This window comes from Falco peregrinus, chromosome 6 (genome assembly GCF_023634155.1).
Source record: "Falco peregrinus isolate bFalPer1 chromosome 6, bFalPer1.pri, whole genome shotgun sequence".
NCBI lineage: Eukaryota > Metazoa > Chordata > Aves > Falconiformes > Falconidae > Falco > Falco peregrinus.
The window spans coordinates 33,515,694-33,537,018 of NC_073726.1; the positions used below are offsets into that span (position 1 = coordinate 33,515,694).

The 21,325-nt window shown below is 43.1% G+C and overlaps 1 long non-coding RNA gene across 1 annotated transcript; it reads right to left on the bottom strand.

The window, feature by feature from the left end:
* Positions 1-1,045: 1,045 nt before the first annotated feature.
* LOC114011954 (uncharacterized) lies at positions 1,046-20,271 on the bottom strand. Its single transcript, XR_008747971.1, has 3 exons — positions 20,013-20,271; positions 5,729-8,490; positions 1,046-1,177 (listed from the first exon to the last, which is right to left on the bottom strand). It is a non-coding gene; the product is annotated as an uncharacterized LOC114011954 (long non-coding RNA).
* Between the last annotated feature and the right edge of the window lie 1,054 nt (positions 20,272-21,325).

Genomic DNA, 21,325 nt, shown 5'->3' on the forward strand with positions numbered 1-21,325 from the left:
CCGATGTCATTGCCGAAGGGCTACCACCAAGCTCACAGGGGCCAGCAGACAAACTGTTGCACAAGCCTTTAGGAAGACCTTGTGTTGAAGGGGAAGCACAGGTGCTGAATGCAACAGCAGCCAGGGAAAATGGAAGGGAAGCCATCCATTTAACACTCAAGATTTAAGACAATAACCTACTTGAGGCAATTTTGCTTTACACACCCAGGAGTATCTCATATTTTTCTTTTTTGATAGCCCCTTAGTCCCTCCACAGTGATAGCATACAAAACAATATTCACCTAATTCTCACTTGGATTTAGCTTTTTTCCACAAAAACTGGACATGCGGGCTACTGTACATAGGGCAGAGCTGCCAGTAGCATCTTTTGAACAGGCAAACAGACCTAAAGCCACAGAGAGCTGTTGCAGTGGTGACCAGCTTTCAGCTGGCTGCCTCCCAGGGATGGATTTACAGTCCTTGAATACGCCAGCGTTGAATGGTAAGCGGCAGAAACCTGAGCTAGCCAAAAGGAAATGCTTAAAGGAAGGGCGTAATATAACCTAACACACACACACCCAGCTCCTCTGGAGCTTGGATGGCTTCCTGCAGGCTCCTGGAGCTGGAGTGCCAGCCTGAGCCCCACCCCACGGCTCCCTGTCTGGGCAGGGGTGCTCACCCCTCTCACAGACACACTGCTTGCTGTGCATCAGGGACGTTGCCTCTTTTTCCCAAACCATGGCCAAGTAACTCATGCACTCAGCTCTGACCTCCCTTCCATTTCTTCTGCACTTAGTGCTCACGTTTGATATCTCGTTCTTCCCTCTTTGGCACCACTCACCAGCTGTCAGCGCCACAAGGTCTCCCTAATGCTCCAGGAAATTTGGGTCTTACTCACCGTTGTCTCGATAGGTTTCATGATTTCTTTCATTGTATTGAGCATGAAGCAGATACAGTGATGCCACCCAGGCATCACTGATGCCGTCCTCCGGCATGGTTAAGGAAAGGGATAGGAGACACAGGAGTAGACACAGGAGTGGGATATACCTGAAAAGAGGCAGAAGAGGCATGTGGGAGGACAGTGTTGGGGACATAGCTGGAGACGCACTCTTGGGGGGAGATGCTCTGGGCCCGAGGAGGTACCTCAGAGGGATTGTGGCCATGCCTGACCCATGCTGGGTCAGGGACACCTCTGCAGCTGGTGGACAGAGAAAAAAAAGTAAGAAGGGAGGAACAGTTAAAAGAAACCCTTATGCACAGACCTGTAGAAGAATGGAGACAGTGGGTTGATCAGCACTGATAACACGCAGCTGTGGCCTTGCCTCAGCGGCAGTGGGTTGATTGACATGGATGATGTGCAGCTGTAGCTCCTTCCTGCTAAGTGGTTAAATAGTCCTGAGGACTGGGAGGGGAGGGGAGGGTGGTGGAGGGTGGCCTCTGGGGGAAAGGAGATATGGTACAAACAGTAGAATCTCACCAATGGTAAAGCCTTGTTGTGGTCTACTAGTTTGACTGTGCTGCAACACAGACCCACCACCCAGTGCTGTCCATTGCCTCACTAGAGGAGCTGGACTGAGTTTGAGGGACTGGTGGAAACAAGGGAAGCTGAAGCTTGGGAGGTGTCTGGCTTAGGTTGAGTCTGGAGAATGGGGAGGAAAGGTGTTTCCCTAAGTGTTTGTTTAATTGTTGTCTTTTCCTCAATATCCAAATCAGTAATTAAAATTTTATGTTAATTTGCCAAAAAATTAAATTAAGCACAAATCCCCAAGTCAAGACTCTTACTGGTGACACTCATGGAAAACTGCTTCTTTTATTACACAGTAGTTTATAACTAGTTCTCTTGTCTATTTGGGATTCCCAAGTCCTCTGATGAGAGACCATGTCTGCAAACAACACTGCCCTTGTACTAGAGACAGATTTGGAAAATAGCTACAAGCCCCTTGTATGCCTCAGTTCCTCCAAAAATCCCTTTACCCCTTTTGCCTAGTTCTGTTCTCTGCACATCTTTCCAAGTCCATAAATATTCTTCTTGAAAAGTCCAGTTCACTTTCTCTGTTACTGTATACTTAATCTCAACAGCTCGATGCACACAGACTGGAGTCAGATAAGCCAGGTTTCATTTAAGAGCAGCTTACAGTGACTGCAGTAGTTGGTCTTTTCCTATTCTTTTTTGGTTTGGTTTTGTTTTTTAAGAAAAAAGCTACCCAGCTGTTGGACAGTTCAAAATCCATCACCTCCAAAGGACATCTTCGCACGTTGAAACCTGTTCCCTTCTACATGTTCACTCCTCCCATACCCTCGCTTATTGCAGAGCAATGGAGGTACAGCTCACCATACTGGCTAGGGGGGTATTTTAGTATGTACAAAGAACTGTATCACCATGCACAGCACTGCCTCATTTTATGTAGAATGTGGGGAAATAGTTGGGCAAACCACTTATGCATATGGAAACTATCATCCCCAAACCTTGGCCAGCTTCACTGGAACACCAAAAAGCTCGTCGTCTCTCCAAGGACTATTTTCCTACAGTGTTTCAGTCTTTTCTCGCTCCCACTCATTTTGACACTGAAGCTGTTCAAAACAATCTATCACTTTCTTCTTTTTTCTTTCAGATGAAGGGAGAGTATTTTCCCTGTCTACAAGAATAGCTGCACTTTGTTACTTACACATTTAAATGGAATTAATCTGGGGCAGAAACCTGGTCTGGAAAGCTTCAGCTCAGAGGCTGAAAGTTTCAGCAGGTAATTAGCATCTGAAAATAGAGCCTTAAACAGGAACAATCTGACTGTGATATTCTAAATATATATCCCAATGAAGAATGAGGGAAGAAGCACTCTGTTCCAGGCTGAGCACAGATACCTATCCCAGTGGAGAACTGGGGGGAAAGGGAGCCTCTAGTGAAGAGTGCCACCTCGTTACAAGTCCGAGCCAGGGGAAGGACTGTGCCTGCAATAGCTCTGGTAGTCCTTAGCTGGTGTATTTTAGGTACTTTTATGCCCTTTCACCTCTATTGTTGAACCACTCCTCCCTCTTCAGCATACTTAGCATATCTGAAGTAGAAAGTACTATTTTTTCCGCTTTACAGATGGGGGGCTTTAGGACAGGGATACTGAGATAGGAGCCCTCAGAGGTATTTTGGTTCTTAATTCAAAGGAGAATCAAGAACTCAAATGCACATAAAGGTCTGGGACTAACCAACCTTCAAAGGCTGCACACCCATTCTGTGGTGCAAATCACGTTAGGTCTCCCGAGCCCTGGGCTTGTGCTTCAGCGCCTAGAGATGCTTTCTTCTGTTACAACAATTGCTCCTGAATTCAGTACGCTTTCTTGCTGCATAAGGGAGCGAGACCACTGCACTTACAACACGGACCGACAGGCGTAGGGCATCCCTCCGCTGCAGGTTTCTGCCTTTGATGCTTTGGATGTGACCCTGCATCAGCTCCTCCCTTTGTCTGGGCAACAGGCTGGGGGCAAGCACATGGCCGCACACCCTGCCTTCACCAACCCTGCTGGCAGGGTGCCATTGTTCTTGCCTGACCATACCCTCACACTGCGTGTAAAATTTGGCATCCACTCCTAAAACCTCCTCCTATCTCTCCATGAGCCCCAAGAACGGTGGGAAGAGCTGTACTTCATGGAGAGGTATTTTTTCTCCCCTCAGACTTCTACGATACTATGAATGTCTTAGAGCAGCCACAGTTAGACCCAATGGCAGCAGATCTTCAGGGAATTAGTTCAGGTGGTTTGGAGACGAGCCCTTCATAAATCTTCTTGAAACTCCACAGATTTATTCCTCATGTTGGTTCCTGAGAATCAAACCTTAACCTCCAAAGCAGAAAAATGTCTCTTTTGTTAGAGGATTTAACTACTACTTAGATTCATTAGCAAAGGTAATTTTGGCCTAATTAGCCTTCTAATTTCTATGTTATCCCTTGTAGGAATATGCCCTCAGAAATTAGTAAAATGGTTTATAATATATGCTAATCACCATAATCTGATTTGCCTTTAATTATACATGTAATGGGGAAACTAATTAGAAGATGAAGAGTATTCAGAAGGGCCAAAGTATGTAAACCAGGCAAAGAACAGAATATTACCATTAAACAACAACAATAAAATGCATTTAAGTATATGGATGATTATTTGTTTCCTATAGCAGAAATATCAGATTGCTTCATTTCTTTTATAGCTCCGTATTGTAGCCAATCTGATTCATAAATCTAATGACAACTGTGGTTTTGGCCTTACAATCTGCCTGCCTTGAAATGGAACACCTAATACTAGGACAAAAATATTTGCAGAACAGAAGACAAAGTATAAATAAAGTTGCAAATTATAATAGTGGTTTCCAAATGAGATTTTTTTAGTTTCAGAATTTCCTACTTGCAGAAATCATGTCACTGAAGTTTCCTGAAGTTTCTTCTGTGTTTAAAAAAACAGATAATGTTGGTGGATCTTTTAGGAACTTTGCTGTGTAATCTTTCCCTTTCCATGGATTTAATGAACAATAACAGAAAAAAATAGCAATTTCCTGGGCATTTATTATTTCCGTTCTTTAAAAGTACATTTTGTATGAAGTACTGTCAAGTTCTACCCACGTTTTAAATGCTGCAGTGTAATGTGACTTTGCAAAGCACAGTGAGGGAGGGAGAAAAGAAATTATAGCTCTTCTATAAAGTTGTCAGAAGGGAGTAATTTAAAAATATCTTGTTACACAAAAGGACATAAATTAGCGAAAATGAAGATATTATAGCTATCCATGCTTTTTAGCATAAATATTTGAAAGGATAAGCATTTTGGGGGTTGCTTGTGTCTGACTATAGGAGAATTCAGATGTAGTTTTGGAATTTGTCTGGATGAAAACCAGGGGTTTGTTTATTTGTGGCTTTTATAATGGGTTTTTCCTTGGTTGTTTTTTTCCCTATTAGTACACTAAACTTGACAAAAGGCAATATGTAATTGCACTTCAACCACTCCAGTAAGTACCTCAGTGAACGCTTGTTGTCAGTGGCAGAGTCTACTAACAGGCTGCAAGGTGAAAGGCGGGGGCTGATGCACACGCTTTGCCTCTCTCAGCCCGACAGATTTGCCGGAGCTTGCCTGACAGTCCTACCTGCGCTGTCTTTACTTTGTGCCTGACCCTGGAATTGCATCTATAATGGATTTTCTATTTCAAAAGACCAGTTGATAACATTTGCACCAGTTTTCAAACATTTGGTCTTTAGTTGGCTGTTCCCATGGGTAAGCTACACATCTTTGATCACGTATGTGGAAAGCATCCACACCAGATTTTCAGGTAGTTTAGGAAACAAGTTATCATTTAATTGAATGTTCAAGTACACAGTGAAACCCAGCATGTCTGTCAAGTCAGGAGCTTTCAGAAACCAGAAAGACACCCTGGCTCCTCAGCTCTAGCTTGGCAACCAGCTTCCATAACTTAATGCAGAGGGAAAACTGCTGTCCCCACAAGAGCACACCATCCTCTCTCAGTACAGCCTGCTGTTATACCTGGTCACATTCTTGGCCATAGAAAAATTAAGCCAACATGTCCCAGCAATGCATCAGTGCTCTGCTTGGGTACAAGCTGTTTTCCTCCATGCAGAAGTTCTCAAGGAGGCTTCATTGCACAACAAGCTGCAGGTTATTTTTCAGCAAAAATACATCAGTATCTGACGTTGTTCAGCGTTTCAAATCAGTGTATTTAAATTACAAGAAAGAGACTCAAACACTCAAAATTTCTCTTTGTTACCTTCAGTCTGACATATTGCTGGACAGGCTGGTGGCCACACACAAGTCACGAGGTGGAAAGGACACCCTGAAGCACAGCACAGAAAAAGAGCACATTACCTAAGTGATTAGTAGGTACAATGTATGAGGCAAAGAATCCCATTTCCATTATCCTTTGGCATGTAAACACAAAAAGATAATAGCTGATATTTCTATTTTGAAATAAGAATTCTTGTGCTGAAGGCCTTCCTAGATCATCAAAGTTAGTTCATTTCTTTCTGTGGCTTTATTTCAGCAATGGATTTGGCCTAATGAATATCATGTGCATCCCCCAATTTAGGCATTATCAAGACATGTCCTAATTTAGGCAACTTAAAATATCAACAATTATATTTTTTAATGACTTCTGCATATGTGAGGGGAGATCCCAGGCTTTCAGCAGCTGGCAGCAGGGATCCCAGCACAGCTAGGAACGAGATGTCATAACATCTGTTAATAATGTCTTAAGAGAACTAACCACACAGTGGGACATGCCTTAAAGCTTGTTCTTAATTTTTTAATATGTGTTATTAAATAGAGAATTGGGGAATCAGAGCATATTCATACATTTGTTACTTCCTCTGTCAATAGGACAAAACCAGGCCAGAATAAATTAAACATGAGCCAGCTGAAATATTAATTTAAAATAATATTCTGTATAGACACAGATCTTGCATGGTGGCAAAATATTCACAAGATTTTTTCTAATTGTCTGTGAATTTGGAATTTTGCTGAATAATTTGAACAATTAACTTTCCCATGAGGTATTACAATTGTTTCAACCATTCACCAGTCTTCTCTTTTGGGAGGTAACTTAAGTCATCTGGTATTGATTACTGCTATTGGAACTTTAAATGGCAACAAACTTAAGCAAAAACAACCTGTACCTTGTATAAGTGCTCACAATAATGGAACAGTATTGTTGTGATTGGGAAGCCTTCAGCACAGCCTTACAAACAGCTGGTAGCTTTCTGAACATTTGCAGCCATCAAACAACATGAGCAGCACTAGCCAAGCATGAAAAGACATTTTTATTTCCACAAGCATATCACGTTATTTAGCATGCCCTAGCACAAAGAGAAAATCTCAGTAGTCAGTGGAAGTCTCCACAGATCACAGTGGGTCTTGAATCAGGCTCCCAGCGATAACCTCCTAATGCAGCAAAGGACCTTCCCAGGGCATGGGTAGATGTCCTGCCTAATTCCAAGCCTCATAGTCAGGGGTCAGAGTTGCTTTCTCCTTCTCCAGCAGACTCACTGAGGAAGCCATGCACATGCACAGTGCTGCACACATTGCCACAAACCATCACCACACAGTTCACTGCGCAATCCAAATGCCATCGCTGCTCATGGCCTCGTCCATTTCCAGAAAGGATCTACGGCACGTCTTTAAGCCTTTACATGGGAAGGGGTTTGTGTGGATGCAATCTGCTTACAAACAAAGTCACAAGCTAGAAGATAACTTTTGTACTTTTTAAAGAACAGTCAAATGGGAAAGGTAATCACCCATCCCTTCTAGGCTTCATTTGACCTTCATCTAATGTTTTTCCATGGATGTATAACTGAGCAAGCCCAAATGCAGCCACACAGCATAAATTACGAAAACATGCATAGAAAAGATGCAGCGTGGTGAAGAATTATATGAACAAATCTGGATGACATTTAACATAAGAGTTAACGGTCATGTTGTTCTTGGGTTTTACTGAAAATTACTGGGCAGTCTCTGGAAAATATGCGCTGTTGTGAGTCTGTTCAGAGTTTTTATCAAAGCTTCTTTGCAATTAGTGGCAAATTATTGTTCATTCCTCTGGAATTCCTTGAAATATGAACGTCCTGATTTCAGCCTAATACCATTCATGGCCTCACAGTCTGCAGCTCTATGAGAAACGTGTTTTAATAATAAATGTAATAGCAAGTACTTGTGTGGCAAGCAGCAGTGATAAAACGTTAGCACCATTCAACAGCATTTTCACTGTCAAGGCACTTGACTTGCCAACCTTTAATCTTTACATCTCCCAGGGAGATGAGTGTGTGATCACTTTATCTCAGTAAATGTAGTGACAGAAGTGGCTACTGTCCCCATCCCCAGGCTGGTGGGTCACACCCTGATAAGCAGCAGGGTCCTGCAAGCTCACTTTGGCATCGCGGAGGTAGGCTTAGCTGGACGGAGGTACCGTTCAAATGTACTGGTCTTTTCTTGTTCAAGTACTTTACAGCCCTGTGAGTTAATTATTACTCCTTTTCTGGCCAGAGTGAAGGCACACATGTGGGAGCTGCTTGCCTGGGGCCAGGGTGCTGGAGCTGAGATGGAGCCAGAGGTCTGGGGAGCCTGTTGGCCTCGTCCTCCCAGTGCTTGCAAACATCCTGCTATAAACACGGCAGCTTCTGGGCTGCTTCTCCATTGCGCCTCAGAAAGGGGAAATCTTTGGCTTCCCAAATCCAATTTCTCCCACATCATCACTCGAAGTCCCTCATGGGACTGGAAGTATGGGGACTGGCTGATGCAGCCTGGCCAAGCTCCACAGGGTGAAGGTTGTCCCTGGAGATGTGGTGGAGCCCAACTGCAGCTCTGCTCCACCCTTGCTCCTTCCTTCCCACTGCCGTTGTTGTCAAGGATGGTAGGTAAAATTGTGGAGGAAAGAGAGCAGAGCCACCTGGCTGGTCTTCCTTCCTAAGGGAAGTTTTCCAGCTGTGTGTCATCTGTGGGCTGTGCCACTCTTTTTTCCAAGGGAACACTGCAAAGTCACTTCAGTGTGAGAGAAAATTAGAATTAAACATTCCTCTACTACAGAGTTGCTCAAAATCTTGATGCAGCAGCATCAACCCCATCTACAAACATGGTGTTGATGGGCCATTAGGGTACACTAACAGAAAAATAGATTATTATTAGCTACATCATTGAGAAAAAGGCGGCTTTAAAAGTACTACAAATTGTTGGGGTTTTTTTGTTTTTTTCACAGCCGTAAGGTATAAGGCAAAGAAGATTAACTACAAGGGAAATAGATGGAGTGGTGTCACTACTTTTATGGTTGTTCCTAACAGAATAATTGTCAGTGGCATGAACAATGGGAAAACATCGTTAAAGTGCAAAATGTTTTTAAGTAATTTATGCGGCAAAACAAACCTCTGACTTACACAACAGCCAGAGTGAAGGCATGCAATGATTTTAGAGGCAGAGCTGTTGCTAACAGTTCCTTTGAACGGATGGGATGCATACTGTTTCTTTTCCTCAAATAACAAAAAATGTTACTAATTTGATTAATGATGAACCTTCAGAAATTAAAAATGCAGCATGGAAATCTTGATTAGCCATCATTTCTACCCGAAGATAATGATTGTTAATGATTAATTAACAATTGCTTAAATGAGTTCCTGCAGCAATTGGATGAAATTATACAGGAAATTACTGTGCTATAGTACACTAGACAGATGATTCCCCTGGTGTCTATTTATAGAAGTAAATTGCACAAAGCAAGCAGCAGAACAATTATCAAAACTAATCACTCCTGGAACTTTGAATCTTCTTTACCTTTTATCTGGGGCTGTGAAATGGACAGATAATACCCATGAAAAGCCGTATCACCAGTGGCAAGGCTTAGCACCTGGGGATGGACGCTGACCACCAGTGCCAGCCTTACAACATATGCTTTTCATGCTCCCTCATAACCTAGTTTTGAAGGAAAGTATAAAAAATTGCAGAAACACTGTTTTCTTCAGTGACCAGTGTCACAGATTGTAATGATGGCTTTATTTCTCTTCAAGGGCTTTATCCAGCAGAGAAATGCAGACAGACAACTCCATGTGCAGCTGCGTGACCAGTGGTTTCAAGGAGCACTACAGATCTACTGGCATTCATCTCACTGCAGGATCAGTTCTTGGTAATTTGTTTTACTTATGTGTGCTTGCAACAAAGTAAGGATGAGAACTGCTTTACATTATGTTGAAAAAAAATTGGGGAGTGGGGAGGTGGTTTAAGGGGAAAAATGATGCAATCATCAGAAAATTATTTGAAACAGCAATAAAGTGTTAATAGTTAATCAAAAGGAGAAATGGAATACAAACCTAAAAAAATTCTCACATGCTTGTATTTTGTTTAATAAGAGAATGGATGATTCACATGGAAAAATATGTTCTGTGTTCAACGTCTGTGGGAGAGTACTGTTACAACATGCATAATGTGGTTTCGGAGAGAACAGTTTGGCTTTGTAATAAAGATGTGGGCTTCAGTGGTAAGAAAAGTCTACATTACTTTAAAAACCTGTCAATGTTCCAGAAATTAAACTTTCTTTAATGGAAAAATATAGCATCATTATTCCCAAGCTGTTATTACGACTTGGTCTTGTCATGCAGAGAAATCCATGGTCAGTTATCCATGCTACTGAATCGATTGATAGTCTCTTTGAAAGATAGCATCCTATCCATTTTATAACATTATAGTAACACAGCTACAGTGTAATCATCTTCGCTTTCACAATATATGGGGGTCATAACACTGCATTGGGGAAAAACATCCACATCCTAAAACTTCCATTGCTCCTTCTGGGCTGTAAACCCCTTACCTACATCTGCTGTTGCACTTATTTTCCCTTCCCTCCTGCATCCATTTATTCAACATGGAAATCTACTGGCAAATGAGCTTCTTATGCAAGTTTCCAAAGGCAAAACCTTGTTTCATGGATACAAAGGGAAGCCCAGGTTCATTGCCTTATTCAAAACCAGTTCTGTCAATGATTGCATCTGATGGAAATGCTTGGACCTGAATTTATTCACTGTGGGGTGTTTATACATAGCACGTGAGGAAGGTACATGTGGTCCTGGGCATATATCAACATATTAATGTGAGAGAACTCCCAGTGCTTTAGGCTGAGGTGACCTGCTGAAAAGGGTAGCAGAGACACAAGATCCAGCTTCTCCATAACTCAGAACTGAACCCAGATGAGTACTGAAGAGAAAATAAATGTATCAGTTCTTTTTTCTAATAGCCTTCTCTAAGAAAAATTGTAAATGGGTGGCACGTTATTTTAGTTGCTCATTTGTTTAAAACATTGCAAATGATCTGATTATCTGTAGCAGAAGTACAGCTATTGCTCATATAGTGTAACTTGGGACCATGTAAATTTCCATTCCTAGCTATGCTAATATCTGGAAACAGAATTTTTCAGTATTTGCAATTAAATCTAGTTACAAGTACTTAGAGGAATGGATGGATATGTTTGAAACAAATAGGTGAGCTGGAGAAAGGAAAAAAAGAGAGAAGGAATCTGTTACTGAAAAACAGCCATCACCATATCCATCGTTCCTGCATTTCAGGTTGCCAGAGCCCAGGACAAGAGAAAATAACTTGTTTAATTCATTAAGAAGCAAAGCAAAGATGAAGCTTTATTTCTGCTCTTTGATCCTAACTTCCTGAGTAGTAATGTTTATAGCCAGAGCAAAGATGAAAATGTCCATACACCTCTCATCCAATCTGAAAAATGTAGTATGTTTCATTTCCCCACAAAAATAAGATGCTAGGAAATCTTCAAGTAGGAGAAAGCTTCCATTGCCAGCTACTGTAGGAGAGTAGCTATATTCCTTCAACGCTGCTTTCCTGTTAAGAGGTATAAAGAATGCACACTTGCAATTTGGCATGACTTTGACTCAGGCTGTAGCTTTGTTCAATAAACACCACTGACCACGCCATTTTTAAAATACATATGTACACACACACACAAAAGGCAACTCATTTAATGTATATTTTTTGTAAGTAACATTCAGGGGGAAAAAATGAAACTGAAAACTCCAGAGCACTAGCAGCCACACTAAAGGAGAAAAATGAACCTTTTAGTAATATTTACCTTAGTGACTTGTATCAGCAATCCTGATGCAGACTGAAGTAAAATCTCTGCAGCCAGCTCTAACACATGCTGCATATAATTTGGAAAGAGCAGTATTTTGACACCTTCCTTTTGGCTAAACCTCAAATTAAGACCCAAATCCTGTGCAATACAGAAAATTCCCATGTGCTATGGAGTGCTCCCGGTTGGATGCCATTTACCCCTGCTCCCAGTAATTCAAAGCCCCCTTTATGGCAGACGTTTGTGAAGATCTATTTAAGATAAAAGAAACACAGGTTCCAGTTTCCTCTTGGGTTTCATTCTAGGCCTGGGGAAATTAGAGTCAGATAGATAGAAAATGTTTCTCCTATAGACAGGAGAAATCCCAATTCCACAAAAGGAAGCTGCCCACAAGTCCCCAGACATAGGATGGCTGCACCAGATTTGGCATGTAACTGGAGAGCGTAAACTGAACGCTGTCCCTAATGATGAAGTTCATGAAAATGGCCTTAATTGGGTCCTTTGAAAATGATGAAGAATTGAGTAAAACTGATGAGCCAGCAATGACCATGGAAACAAGCCACTACAGCCACTCTGCCAAAAACAAGCAAAGTGATGAGTTGGCCAAAACACTGAATTGAAAAGAAACTAAGCCCTCTTGTACCCGCAATGCTCTTCTGTGTTAAAACCCACTCTAGCTATAGAGCAAGAAACCTGCCTTCCTGTCCAACTCCTCCCTTCCCTTTTGTCTTTCAGATTGTTTGTTTAGAACATAACGTTTTGTAAAGCTTCACGGCTCGCTCCCTCAGTATGAGACATTCATTCCGTATATACCTCACCTTGTACAGACAAATCCTTTGATGTTAACAGCCTGTTTGAACAAATAGTATCATGAGGACTTCAGAATCTGGCCAGGAACAGCACACATGTACCTTTCAAACCTTCACCGACAGGTTGTTCACCAGCCTGTCCCCATAAGCGAACTGCCGCACTTTTTGTATGACCTCCCTTCTTCCCATCCAACACTCCCTGTCCTGTTATTCACTTGAATTAGAAACAAACCAAATGATATTTCTGAGATTTCAAAGCCTTGATTTCAGGATCAAGGAGTTATCTACCAGGATGGTGGAACATGTCTTCCTTCTTAGGCCTCCCAAAAGGGTGGGGGGCAGTCAGGAGCCTGTGTCTCAGCAGAACAGGGATGCAGGGGTGCTGCACGTACCTGTGCCACAGCACTATACACATCAGCTCCTTCAGCTGAGTTTTCAGGATATCGGATGCCTAAGCCTCAAGCAACCACTGATGAAGGACTACATAGTACAGCCCTACATTTTAAGGTAATAGCGAGCTGATATTTAGCCATACAAATTCTACAGACTGGTCACATGTTGGATAAAAATTTACCTTTTCCTGAGACATATTTAATCTGCAGCAGAAATTCAGAGCTCGCTCTCTTTCTTGTCCCTCTAAAAATCATTTAAACTTTTGTTATCAGCACGGGGCAAAGCAACACACACTTGGTGCTCGCCCAAGGGCTGGAGTGGGATGCACGTGCTGCTGGAGCAACATTTCCAAACAAATGCTGTCCAACTGTCATAAATATTTCCAACAGCAGGTCTCTGTGTTCAGACTCTTCAAACACATGCTAACGCAAGCCAAAATTGTACTCAGCAAGGCTGCATTGGGACTTAAGGTAAATTTGTGGATTTGTGTTTGCTGAGTTGGGCCTTTTGCAGTGTAACTTGGTACGCAAGATGGATGAGGAGCCGCCTCCTGGAAAAAAATTATTTCTGCAGACATTTTCATATTGTTTTAAAAAGTGCTTTGAAAAAATATGGAAGTGCTTCAGCTCCAAAGGCTGAGGAGTGCAAGATATTTTATGAGCCTAAAATGCATAAATGTCCTAAGTATACCATCTCCACTGAACTCTCTAGAAAACATGCCATGGCAGGAAAGTACAGAAAGGCAGTACAGTGTAATTTCTGTGCTATACATCCAAATAGGTGGCCACATCTTCCATGGAGAGCTGCAAGACCTGAGCCATGGTGTGGCAACACCAGCCTGTTCATCCCACTGACTTTGATGCCTGTGCAGGGACAGTGAAATCAGGTCCTGAGGTCACAGCCCTGTTCTGCAAAGGTACTGAGGGTAACCTACTTAAGATTCATTCAAGATGATGGGACTTAAGGTATGTCCTTAAGTATGCATTTTACTGGGGAGATTACTTCAGCCCTGATCAAAAAAAACCCCACCTTCTTGGAAACCTCTTCAATAAAAATACTGTAGATATAGAGCCCAAACCCAGAAAACTGCTGCAGACTGTAAATCAGTGGAGCCCACTGACCTCCTGGGCTGCACAGGTCTGTCCCAGCTGTGTAACAGAATGAAACCTCCGCTGGGGTCAAGTTCACAGACCAGCGCAGATGTTAGGACCCCTATGGCTCGGCAGTTAGGCTGCATGTATATATGTTCATAGAATCATAGAATGGTTTGGGTTGGAAGGGACCTCAGAGATCATCCAGTTCCAACCCCCTGCCGTGGGCAGGGACACCTTCCACTAGACCAGGCTGCTCAAAGCCCCATCCAACCTGGCCTGGAACACTTCCAGGGATGGGGCATCCACAGCTTCTCTGGGCAACCTGTTCCGGTGCCTCACCACCCTCACAGGAAAGAATTTCTTCCTAATGTCTAATCTAAACCTACGCTCTTTCAGTTTAAAGCCATTACTCTTTGCCCTATCGCTACAGGCCCTACTAAAAAGTCTGTCACCCATCTTTCTTGTAGGCCCCCGGTAAGTGTTGAAAGGTGGCTATAAGGCCTCCCCAGAGCTATCTCCTCTCCAGGCTGAGAAACCCCAACTCTCTCAGCCTGTCTTCATAGAAGGAGTGCTCCAGCCCTCTGATCATCTTTGTGACCCTCCTCTGGACATGACAGCTCCGAGTCCTTCTTATGTTGGGGTCCCAGAGCTGAGTGCAGTACTCCAGCTGGGGTCCCACGAGAGTGGAGCAGAAGGGGAGAATCACCTCCCTCAGCCTGCTGGCCACGCTTCTTTTGATGCAGCCCAGGATATGGTTGGTTTTCTGAGCTGCAAGCGCATGTTGCCAGGCCATGTTGAGCTCCTCGTCCACCAGCAACCCCAAATCCTTCTCCTTGGGGCTGCTCTCAATCCATTCTCCACCCAGCTTGTATTTGTAGTTGCAACTGCCCTGACCCATTTGCAGGACTTGGTTGGACTTGGCCTTGTGGAACTTCATGAGGTTCATATGGGCCTGCCTCTCAAGCTGGCTGCACCACAACGGTGCCTCATTAAACACAGAGGAGGCAGAGCCCTGCTCAGCTCACACACTTGGCGGGTTACTACACAGATGTAGAAACCATGATGCAAAAGGCAGCCTTCAGCCTAGCCCCTTGGGACGCTGGGTGTGGGCTGGCCTCAGGGACCTCAGTTCCTTTCCACCTAACATGTGCTTTTTGAAAATGGAGCAGAGCGCCTGCTTTTCTTTCAAATCACAACTGGGAATAGATGGATGGGTAACAGCTGAGATATTAACTGCTCAGGACTCCTAGGGCACTAAGTCCCACTTTTCTGGCCAGTATCCAAGGAAGTGGGCCAGCCCAAGCTGGGACACTCCTGGCCCTACAGAGCAAGTTCAGGGAGGGAAGTGGATGGAGGAGCAGGGAGGAGCTGTGTATTTGTACTGCCCCAGAGCTGGACACCTCTGATGGGGAAGCCCTGGGCTCCCTGTTTGCCTGGGTAACTCCTAGGGTGCTCTTACAGGGAGCAGTCCCTGAGTGATGAACCAAAGCAGCCCCAGGCATTAGGAAGAGCAGGGTGGATAACCCCTCATCCCAACAGCACGGGCTCGCCCCCTCTTCTTCACCCACACCTGGAAGCCCTGCTCTCACAGGGCAGCTTGGAGCCTGGTGAGGGGGGCAGTCCTCCAGGACCACTGGCATCCTCTCTGCTGGGAAAGAGAACTAAATCTGAGTTTCTCAGGCTCTTGTCGACTGCTCTAATTGCAAGGTTATTGCACACAATAGCACCACAAGTTGCCTTCAGGGAAGCTGGCAATGGTATTCCTGCGAGAACAATCCTGCCTGTGTACTGAGCACAGCAATGGCTGTGGGCAGGAACATTTTGCTTACGATCCCAGCTGGCCTCCGGCATCCTCCACACCCCAAAGTGACATCCGTGCCAGAGCTGGGGCAGATCTCGGTCTACGTAAACACGCAGGTCCAGCAACCTTAAAATCAGGAACCAAGGAAGCTTTGCAGTCAGGTATAAACATGCTTCCCCTTTAACTGTCCAAGTCCTCTACTGTATCTGACTCCAGGTTGTACACAATGAGGTAACACATGTGGAAAAAACCCCTATGATTCAACTTCTCCAGGTGCTATGGTTTAATACAAAAATCATATCTGACATCTAGTCAACATCAGCAACAGTGACAGCTGCTGGTCTTAGACGAATGCAGGAGTGCTGACACTGCAATGTACAAATACAATATTGTATATCATCTGCACGTGTCCCCCTCCCACCCACCTGAAATTAAGCCTTCTGGGAAGGCATCCAAGAAAGAGTACACCTAATACTCAGGCCCCTTGTCTCCTGTGACAAAACCCCATAGAATGGAGCAGATTTAAGAGCAACAGAAAACCTAAAGCAAAACAAAGAAAACCCTTTTTAAGAGCTATGCTGAGTGCCAGAAGGCTAAACAAAGACTTTATCTACTCCCAAAATAACAAATTGGTCCAGTGCCATGAGTAGTCTAGCAGTTCTGGAAAGAGTATCAATGCCAACAATAACAGACACCTTCGGTCAAATATGACCCCTTTAAGGAAATTTACCATATATGACTAATTCAGACAGACAGTAGTAAATCAGAAGTCTGTTCCTCATCTATACATGAAATGATTTATAACACAGTGAAATTCTAGCATTAGAGTGGTATATTGCATAATAATTTTCTTTTGTATCTATTTATTTTTCCAACATTTCTTCTCTGAAGTATAGTTGAACTAGGGAGAAAAGAATCAAACTAAAGCACTGTATAAATTCAACTGCAAATGTGCTGTTAAGACAAACTAAAATAACACTGAAACTTGACATGAGTTTTTTTGAAAAGGTCAGGGCAATAGATGAGAGGTGAGGTAAGCCATTTTGTCCTCCCAGTCCACATGAAAATAATGTGTTTGTATATACGTATGTATACATGCATGCATGTGTCTGCATGCTGTACTGACTTGTGAGCTGCTCTCAGGCAAGGAGGGCTAAAATAAGCCAGATGAAGGCCTTGGGGTGGTGGCAGCAAGAAAACTGCCGGGCAAAGGGATTAAAAAAGGATTAGGCAACATGGTACGTCCTGCATTTTCCATATGGTGAGAGCAGGAGGAGTGGAGAGGCAATGAAAGCAAAATGAGTACCAGGAAGTGTTTGTATAAGCAAGTGAATAAGCCCTAGAAACTACTTCCATATACATTTCTGAGGTGTTTAGAGTAGAAAACACCAGGGAATAATTACATTTACACAGATTTGAATATCATATGAAGTTACAATAGCTAAAATAAACAGCTCCAAGGACCACTGATTTTCCTCATTCAAGGAGGACTTTGTTTGGCTGCGCAAGCCAGAGCAACAAGAGCAGTGCCCTGATGGCAGCCAAGCTGTCAACGCTTCCCATTTGCAGGACTGGGCAGCCCACTGTTTCCCCAGTTATAAAAATTCATTTCAAACAACAAAGCCCTAATGATGTGCTGACCCCCCGCAAACATCCACACGCAAGTGCAGGGTCTCCATCCTCAATGCTGAAAGCCTCATTGGGCTGGCACAGAGTTTGCTTGAGCACATACAATCCCACTCCTGAGCTACCAGCACAGTGAACAAAAGACACGGGCAAACAGACTAGAAATTGTCTGGCTGAGTGCCTTGCCAGCCTTGCACTGATTGCCTGGCTGTGAGCTGGTGGGCTGCAAGCAAGGAAAGAAACTGGCAGAATGTCCGGCACATCCAAGCCTCCAGGCATCCTAAAGTTAACAGTTAATGGGATTTGGTGTTGAATCTGCGTTACCGAAAACTGATTTGGTGCCTAACTAACTCGCCTGCCTGTCATAGCGCCAAATGAGCTGTACTGAAGTACACCAGCACTTGGAGGACATTTTCCTGAAATACCAAATGGGTAAGAGCAACCCATGTGTGCTGAGAAAGGAGGCAATCTGTGCATGAGAAGTCTTCTGCTCTGTGCCCTGAACTTGGCAAGTCCTCCCTAAATGCAAAACAGCCACAGGCTGATGGAAAGTACCAGCATTCATTATCAGCAAGTATCTCACTCAATGGTTAAATCTTCATCTCTCAGCTGATTTCCCTATTGGTTTTGGCACCAGACTCCAAATGCACTGCAGGCAGTGGAATCGTCCCATTCCCTTCTCTAGTTTTTAGAGAAGACCGTTGCAAGTATCACCAAACAGTAAAAATGGTGCTAACTTGCAAAGCAGATTTATTTTACCTTACATCTTTTGCAATAAAAAAACAAACAATCAAACTAAATCCCCTTCTATTCTGCATAAAATGACTGGGTTTTAGAAGAGCTAATTACTTCTGATTTCTGTTAACCTTTTTGCTAGGAACATAAAATGAAAATGGAAACAGTATCTGGTTGCATGACAACAATTACATGTAAATAAATAAAAACAAATATTAGTTGTGCATTTCAGGCCCATGTAATTATTCTTAGAACATTAAAAGCTGGTTATGGAAGAATGCATACAACGTCAAGGGGCCTTTTAAAGGCCTAATTCACACCAAATAACCACAGGCTGGAATCAAAACTCTTTTGTTTCTGTTGTAAAGCAAACACAAAGGTTAGAATTTGGAATGTAAAATTTATAGGAAAGCTTTTTAATGCTGGAACACCTGCTGAAATTTTTCAGTGCCTGTTATGCTTTTGCTCCATGGCTGTTCGGTGGGGTTTGGCCCGAGTTGTGCTGAGAATTTGCTGTTGGAAATACTGATGCTGTGGATCACTGCAGGAGCAAGACTGAAACTGCATATGGTGAAGGACAGACGGACAGAAGGCTGCTCGCTAAATGACCAGCACCATAACAGCAACACCTAGCATTTCATTTTCAGACTAGTACGTTGACCCTTAATTAGTGACAGGATCATAGTTGCAACCAGCTATGAGGGCAATTTGGCTCTCGGGAGCTAAAACTTATTGCCGCCACTCAGCTATCCCAACGTTGGCTGCTGTTATCCTCACTTTACAGGTGGGGGGAAGACGGCCAAGGAAAGGGAGCGAAAGCCTGTCCAGACCTTACTGAAACCATAGGCTTCTTTAGCTGTCATTAGTGGGTTCTTGAGCCTCAGCCCTGGCTAAGACAAGGGTCTCACCTACTCTTAGGAGGATTTTGCAGCCCAGCAACACCATCAGAGCCCCACCAGCACAACGGCTGGTGGCCACAGCTGCTTTAGCACAAGGTACACCAGCCCCTGGGAGAGAGAAATGCCAAAAGACCTTTCTGCTCTCCCTTCCACTCCAAGCCACATCATGGAGCCCAAAACCAAGGCCATTATGAGCCCACAAAGCAACGTGTTAAACTGCAGGGTACAAGATGCTAATTCATGTTTTTTCTATCGAGAGTGGAAAGTTTTAGGTGATTTGCACTGAACTGGTGGCGTATACTTGCACTGAGCTCAAATGTGCAGATGAAATACTAGAGAGTAAATGATGTGTGTAACTGAGGTTCAAAAATGACAGACCACTACGGCCATGTGTATACCTACATATACATATATACATACAGATATGTATAGCTATATATATTTCTGACTTGAAAACCAGTCTCTGAGAAAAAAAAAGTAAAAATTATTTTGAGTTAGAGGAATAAGCCTTTTTGGTGGTAAGGAAATTTCAATTAATGTATTGCTTATTAAATCTTTTGAACATCTGGACTGCTACAGGAAAAAAATCTTAGGACAAAAAAAATAACCAAAAATAAATCTTACTGTACAAGCAGTATCATGACTTGCAAGGAACACAGAAGATACACATATTTCTGCATCTAGCAGCCAGTTTGGAGTTAATAAACTTCTGAGTTTTAAAATAATTTTTTTCAACCTAGTAATAAATCCTCTTTCATGCTGATGCCTGCCTGCCTACCTTGTTCAGTCTTCATGTCTCAAACAGCATTAAATGCTGGCTCTTTGTCCTCATGCAGAGACCTTTTCCACTGGGACCTTGCATATTATCTTCCTACTTACCTCTGTTCCAGTTTTCCCCATTACCAATCATCTTTCTTCCCCCATTGACACATTTACCTTTTTTGCTCTCTTTGCTTCCTTTTCTCACTCTGAGCTTCACACCTTCTCTTCTGCCTGTCATGGTCTCCCCATTTACCCCTACAAGACAACCTCCAGAACAGTTTTTTTTTAAATAAATCCTTGTTTAATTCCTACCTTTTAGACAATCTCATCCACCTCCCCTTCAACCTCTGTTTGCATGTCTTCTCCCATTTTAATTTTTGGGTTAAGCAGGCTGCCCTTCTGACCCCCATACATGCTGTCTCTTTATGGTGCAATGTATCTTTTAATTAATTTTATGGAAGAATCTACATCCCAAGGAAGACCAGAAACAACCCTGTGGTAGATGATGGCAATTTGCTGATTTTTAAAAGTTGTGCAGATATTTATCTCATCTGTGCTAGAAAAGTTTACTGTTGCCCAACATCTATACAGATAACCTGACTTTGAACACAAAGCAGAATCAATAAGAAGTGCAACAGCCTCGTTTTGTAGCCTTGCTAATGAAGCGTAAAAACCAAACTGACAGCCCAACAAAAAGAAAAGAATAATTGATTTTGAATGTATTCCAAAGGTGACATTTGTAACCCAATTAAGGAAAGTACTGTAACTTGTTTGGGCTTTTTCCTGACCATGGAATTTCACTTTTGTTAAAGCTGGATCTTCCTTTCTGAGTGATAAAATATGTGTAGGACTCTTTTCCACTGTTGCATTGCTTTTTTACATCTGCATTTCTCAGCAAAAGAGATCTGTATTTTACAGGCACTGCTCTACCTTAGCAGGACAGTGTGTATGCTGTTACAGAGTGTGCATTAGGTGATGATGGCCATCATAATTTGAATGCAGCACTAAAGATAATGAATAAGCCAAGCGCTGAAAGCTGACCATCAGCACCATACAGAAGAGGTTCTGATACCCTGTAGCCTCCTAGTGCTTCTGTATTTATGTCAAGAAAAAGGGATTACTGCCAAGACTCTGTGGTGTGCAATAGCTAGCCAATGTGATCTTCTTAGGCTCAGCTTGTTTTCACTCACTGTGTGTGGAAGGGGGTCATAAATTACTATCCAAAGTAACCACAGAAAAGCAGAGTGCCTTACAATGATTTGTTGCTGATGGTGTAGTTATATGATCAGCCAAAGCCAGCATTGCTAATAGAAATTATTTTTCCAGATAGTTTTAACTGGGAGCTGTTGCGCACCCTGATTAATGCTGTGGCCAAAGAGAGGGACAGAGCATGGACGGAGATGTGAGTAGAAAAAAGCAGTGTGGCCAAGGGACCAGGGGAGCACCCATGCTGGTGCTGGCTGATGGGTATCTCTACCGATTGTGGAAGGCAGCATCCAAGATGAGAAGTTTCTGCTGGGCAACTCACATCAGCTGCTCACTGTGCACTACGATGGCCTTTATGTTAACACAATCAGAGACATCTCCAAGCACACAGCCTTGACATCCTCTCCTTGCTGAAATCT